Source organism: Clarias gariepinus, chromosome 14 (assembly GCF_024256425.1).
Source record: "Clarias gariepinus isolate MV-2021 ecotype Netherlands chromosome 14, CGAR_prim_01v2, whole genome shotgun sequence".
Taxonomy (NCBI): Eukaryota; Metazoa; Chordata; class Actinopteri; order Siluriformes; family Clariidae; genus Clarias; species Clarias gariepinus.
In genome coordinates this window covers 31,176,276-31,182,275 of record NC_071113.1, presented here as the reverse complement: position 1 = coordinate 31,182,275, position 6,000 = coordinate 31,176,276, and positions in this window count along the sequence as shown.

The window sequence follows — 6,000 nt, the reverse complement described above, 5'->3', positions numbered from 1 at the left end:
CGCGTAACTCATCCCATAACCTCATACTCCAGTGCACCTATCCTGAATGGCAACTACGCTAATTCTCTCCATCTTTTCTGTATTTTTCTACCCATCCCGAGGCATCTGGAGATTGTACCAGCTTCAGTAGACAAAGGCCAACCCTGCGAGGTTTCTAAGGCATCTTGAGAAGGACCTGCTCCAGCTAGATTCTGCTTTATGATGGCTGGAGCTACCATCCTGCTCCTGTGCTTCCAGTGATCCTGACCCCATCTGCCCTCTGCACCTACTGCTGAACTGAATCTACACAACTTCTGTTATATTGAACTTTCACCTGCACAACACACATGATGTTATTTCTATCTGTTATCACCCAGATGAGGATGGGTTCCTCTCAAGGTTTCTTCCTATTGCCATCTCAGAAAGTTTTTCCTTGCCACTGTCGCCGTCACCCTTGGCTTGCTCATCAGAGACATTTCATTCATCATATTATTATCTAGACACATTTTTCTCACACATACACACTTCCAAATATTTTCTTTTCTTTTCTTTTCTAGAAAAAAAAAAAATTCTTTAATTTTTTTTTGTGAAGCTGCTTTGAGACAATGACCATTGTTAAAAGCGCTATATAAATAAAATTGAATTGAATTGAATTCTTTTGACTGGAGCTACATTATCTAAGGTATAGCGAAATGTCGACTCTAAATATTCAGTCGCCTGATCGAGTTCTTTGGGGTCAGACGGTGATCTAATCGAAGTTGGGAACTCTGGGAGATTACTGATAAAACTCTGTTTGGTAGTTGACGTGAATGTACGTTTCATACGGTAGCGCGGCGCTGTGTGTACATTATTATTGTGACACACTTGAATTGAGACAAGATAGTGATCTGAGATAACTTCAGATAGTGGAATTGTGAATAAATTCCTTATACTTAATCCAAATAATATTATTAAATCTAAAGTATGACCTGCTTTATGAGTGGGTCCCACTACACACTGATTTACTCCTACCGAGTCCAGTATGGACATAAATGCTGTTCTTAGAGGGTCTTCTGGATTTTCAAAATAAATATTAAAATCTCCAGCAATTAACACTTTGTCTACAGAAACGACTAGGTTTGAAAGGAAATCTGCAAATTCACTAAGAAATTCCGAGTACGGCCCTGGAGGTCTGTAAATGACAATTAGCGGGATCGACTAAGCTGACTTAATATAGTTAAATACACTTATGTTACTATAAAGAATTTCAAATGAATTAAATTTGTGTCCGTTTTTGTACAATAGTCAGATTATCATTGTGAATAACTGCGACGCCTCCTCCTCTACCAGTTAACCGAGGCTGGTGTATGTAGCTGTATCCAGGAGGACTAGCTTCATTTAGAGCTACATACTCGTCCTGTTTAATCCAGGTTTCTGTTAAACAGAGTATATCAAACTCCTGATCTGTGATAGTTTCATTAACAATAACTGCTTTAGATGTGAGAGATCTAATATTAAACAGTCCTAGCTTCAGATCAGAGGTGCCGGCTGCACATTCAGTCTGATCCAAGTTTGTAGTCTTTATGTTAATTAAATTACTAAAACAGACTTTCTGAGTCTTTCTAAATTTGATTTTAGCTCGGGGAACAGACACAGTCTCAATAGAGTGAACCCTGAGTGACGACTCTATGCAGCTAGCAGACGGTTGGGTTAGCCTGTCTGTCTGCTCCCTGGCCTGGGCTCTGGATTGTCACCGATTAACTAGGCCTTTTCTAAGACTATGAGCTATACTACAAAAAATGAGAGCAGCACCTTCCCGAGTGGGATGGACACCGTCCCGCCCTAACAGGCCAGTTTTGCCCTCAAAGGTCTTCCAATTATCAATGAAGCCCACGTTGTTTTCGGAGCACCACCTGGACATCCAGCGGTTCAGCGACCATAACCTGCTGTAAGTTATGTCACCACGTCTCATTGGGATGGGACCAGAGCATACTACTCCATCGGACATCGCCTTCGCTAATTTAAACACCTCTATAAAGTTATTCTTACTAACCTCTGACTGACGAAGGCGTATATCATTAGCCCCAGCATGTACCACTATCTTGGAGAACCTGTGCTGTCCTGTGCTCTGGCTCCCGGGATACACCTAACCACTGCCGCTGGCGCCCCTAAAGGTCAAGCTAATTTCACGTGTCTCATTATAGAGTCTCCTATAACCAGAGCTCTTTCAGGTTTCTCAGTGGGTGCATCACTGAGGAGAGCAAACCTGTTGGACACGTGAAGCGCAGAAGAGGTGTGCTCCGGTGGGCTAGCCTTAGCGTTAGCCGGAGTCGGGGGCTGGTTATCTCCGCCTGCGGCACCCAGACTGTCCGCTACAGGAATAACACTGCTCTCACACTCTCTAACCCTCTCTAAAGTCTGGATGCGCTCCTCTAACGCTGATATCTTCTCCATCAGAGTGCTCACTAACACACACCTATCACAAATAAAATTACCGCTAACGACGGAGGAAGAATGTCTAAACATCCTGCACTCTACACACTGAACAAGCTGAATATTAGACATGATATCGTACCTGAGTCGGCAATTATGCCCTTATTTGTACAGTTTATTTTACTAGTTACATTTATTTTTCTTTAGTATTTCTTTTTATTCATATTTATTCCTCACGTATACGTTTTTATTTTTTTAAGTTTACTGGCGGTTGTGTAAGCATTTTACTGCATATCGTACTGTGTATGACTGTGTACGTGACAAATATAATAAAAATTTTGTTATTTAAATTTGTAAAAGGTTAAATCTAATGATAATTTGCTGATCTTTAATGTAATCAGTGATATTATTATTATTATTATTATTATTATTATTATGATTACTATTTGAGGTTGAAGCCCACGTCCATGTCTGTGTGTCTCTCTGTACAGCAGAACTCTCTGTCTAACTTATTAATACAAAGAAATCCCATTCTGTAAGGTTGAGTATCTTACGCCTTGTTTACACTAAGTTGTCCTTCTTTGGTGCTCAGACAAATACACTCCCTGTTCGGTAATCGGAGAGTGAATCACAGATGAGAAATGGAAAAAGTAGATAAAAGGATAAAGATGAAGTTTTGTCTTAAAACCACTCCAGCGTGTTAAAATTCACTTATACCACTTCAGCGCTGTTATTTCAGCCAAAGTGAAAATATGAACTAATCCCAGTAAAAATATCCACTTTATCTTTTCTAATTAATATCTATTGGTGCAGGTGTTTGTTTACATTGAGACAGTATCGCATTAGTAGATTATTTTAAAGTAGATTATTAAATCCCACACATAACTGTTCATAACATCACTTTTACTTAACATTTAGATTTAAGCACATAACGCATGTTTTATCTCATAGTGCACTGTAAAAAATCGTAAAAAACACGGGCAAATGACCGGCAGCTATGCCAAACAAAAACCCTAAAATTTAGGTAAAATCCTCTAGTTCATATCATGTGCAAAAGCATTAAATTTACAGAAATTGATATTTTATCTTTTACAGATGTAGGGAATATTTCATTTTTAGTGTGTTTCATGATATCATGTGTGCATAAAAATAAAATGTGTTCTTTCTTTGACATTGGCACGCTGTGCTATTAGGAAACACATTCCTTGGTATAATCTATGTTCAGGGCCATATAACTGCTGAAGGCTCATAATTGCAGAACTGTTCCCAAGCTTCTGTTTTTCTGTACGTTATCTTTTATAAAAGTTCCAAACCAGATGTAACCACTTCTGCACCCTCCTTTTTTGGTGCTTTGTGTGTGTGTGCATATACAGTATATACCTCTGTCTTTCACAATAAACTTGAAATATCTCACTAAGCACTGACTTATGTGTTTCATTAAGGGGTTCCCTTGCCAGACCGGACGTGCAGAAAACAGGTTGAGCACTAAGTAGACAAATGGGGGTTACCATAATTCCAATCATTATTATTTTACAGATTTTTCCTAAATGTATATGATTTAACACCTTTACTAAAACAGCACTAGATGTGTAGCTGCAAAATGTTTTTATTTTACAGTTTTCCCCCCAAATTATTACAATCAAACACCTTTAATAAAGCAAAAGCATTAGACATTTAGCAGCGAAACACTGTTATTTTACAGACGTTTCCTAAATTTAGGATCAAACACTTTCAAATAAAGCCACAGTACAAAAAAAAAAAAAAGTTATTTTACAAATTTTTTATAAACTCCTATGAACACTCATTTTTAATAAAGCGTTACTACAAACTCAAGATTATAATATTTGTAAAATAGCCTGTAGAACTGTGATACAGTATAGTACAAGTATGATGCAAAATACAGTAAAAAGTTTTATAGCATTACTACAGTGGCCGAGAAGTGCAAAGCAAAATAACAAAACCGAAAAAACAAAATAACAAAACCAAATACAATATAACAAATCAGAAACCACAACGACATATCCAGAAACAAAATACCAAAATAGAAAACACAATGACAATTCAGTCAAACCGGAAAAAGTAGGTATAGTTTGCAAATTAAATTCTTATTGCTGATTGGTTGAGACATCTGTCACTCAAGACATACAAGAAGTACTATCAAGTGAAGTCAGAATCATTTTTAAAGCACATTTAACACAACTTAGTTGACCAAAAGTGCTGTATAAGCCTAAAATACTAAAATTAATGAAAATACATCTAAATGTCCGTGTGCCTGCAGTACTTCATATAGACGTACTATATTTTGAGTGACAGATGTCTCGTGCAATCAGCGGTAAGAATCAACAAGCCAAAAAAGGTAAGTGTGGTTTGCGAATGAAATTCTTACCGCTGATTGGACGAGACATCTGCCACTAAAGATCAGCAATAAGAATTTAATTTGCAAACCACACATGGGCATGTCAATTCTCACTACTGATTGGACAAGACATCTGTCACTCAAAATACTGCAGCCACTCTGACATTTAGATAAATTTTCATTTAAGGATTCATTTCAGTATTTTAGGATTATCTATTACTTTGGTCAACTACGTTGTGTTAAATGTTAAATTGTACTTCACTGGTAAAGAAAAATTTGGTTACAGTATGCAGCACATAAACAAAAAGAACTAAAATATATTCAAACAGTGATTCATGCAAAAGTGATTTGGAATCAGAGGACAAAACCGAAGGGTATTTTTGGAGGCTATCTTAATATACGCAGTGTCTTACCGAAAAGAGACATTTCATTTATTTTTTATCCAACATTTATTAAATGATTTTTAGCTCTGAATGAAACCTGGCTAAATACTAATATTTCTACAAATATGATTCATCTCTAATTTATGTTGGACACACTTGTAAATACAATCCATAAGTTTACATGTGTCTTCAAACGTAATTAAAAAAAAAAGGTTCTCTAAACAATTATATTCAACTAATTAAAAAGAGGGATCTTGCGTTAAAAAAAATCCATATTAACAATAAAGCAAACTGATTTACTTATCTTTAAAAGCTGAAGGAATAAAGTGGTTAATGAACTGAGAAAAGCAAAGTCAGCTTATTTCATGCAGTTGTTTGCTGATTTTCGGGGCAATACAGTAGCTCACTTACTTGGAAACATTTGAATAAATTAAACAATCACGAAAACAATCAAAGTAAAAGATATAACTAAACTATAACTAAAATATAAATGGAAAGGTCAGTACCGATGCTATGGAAACTGCTAATGAATTTAACAAATTTCAATCCTGTTTGTCCATCGGATAATGTAGTGAGAGATTTACCTTCATTATTTTACACTGTACATGTTGATCAGGGCAAAATCCATAAAATCAACTAAATAATTCAAAAACCAAAGATATATTTGGTCTAGATACTTATTTTATTTAAAAACAAAAAGCAAAACAAAACAGAAAAAACAGTAAAACATTTACAAAGCCAATAGTAAATTTAGTAAATTAGCTGTTGTAACCCCAGTTTTTAAGTCTGTGAAACCGATGAAGTACGTAATTATATCTCAAACAATTCCGGTTTCGACCAAAGTATTCAACAGAAATGACTATACTGTAT